We start from the raw sequence: 500 nt of genomic DNA, 5'->3' as shown, positions 1-500 counted from the left end.
ATGCCACTGCACTCCAGCCTGGGTGACAATAGCGAGCCTCCATCTCAAACAAAACAGAACAAAAACCCTAAAATCAAAAATTAGCCAGGCATGGTAGCACATGCCTGTAGTCTCCATGACTTGAGAGGCTGAGGTGGGAGGACTGCTTGAGCCTGCAAGGCAGAGGGTGCAGGGAGCTGAGATTGCGCCACTGTACTCCAGCCTAGGTGACAGAGTGGCGTGATCTCAGCTCACTGCAGCTTTGACCTCCTGGGCTCAAGTGATCTTCCTGCCTCAGTCCCCCAAGCAGCTGGGACTACAGATGTGCACCACCACACCCGGTTAATTTTTTGTATTATTTGTAGAGAAGGAGACTTGCCATGTTGCCCAGGTTGGTCTCTAACTCGACCTCAAGTGATCTGCCTGCCTTGGCCTCTCAAAGTGCTGGAATTACAGGTGTGAGCCACCATGCCCAACAAAACACAATTTATTTATTTATTTAATTTATTATTATTATTATT

The sequence above is a fragment of the Colobus angolensis genome, unplaced genomic scaffold (genome assembly GCF_000951035.1).
Source record: "Colobus angolensis palliatus isolate OR3802 unplaced genomic scaffold, Cang.pa_1.0 Scaffold406, whole genome shotgun sequence".
NCBI lineage: Eukaryota > Metazoa > Chordata > Mammalia > Primates > Cercopithecidae > Colobus > Colobus angolensis.
Note: the sequence above shows the minus strand (reverse complement) of the source record.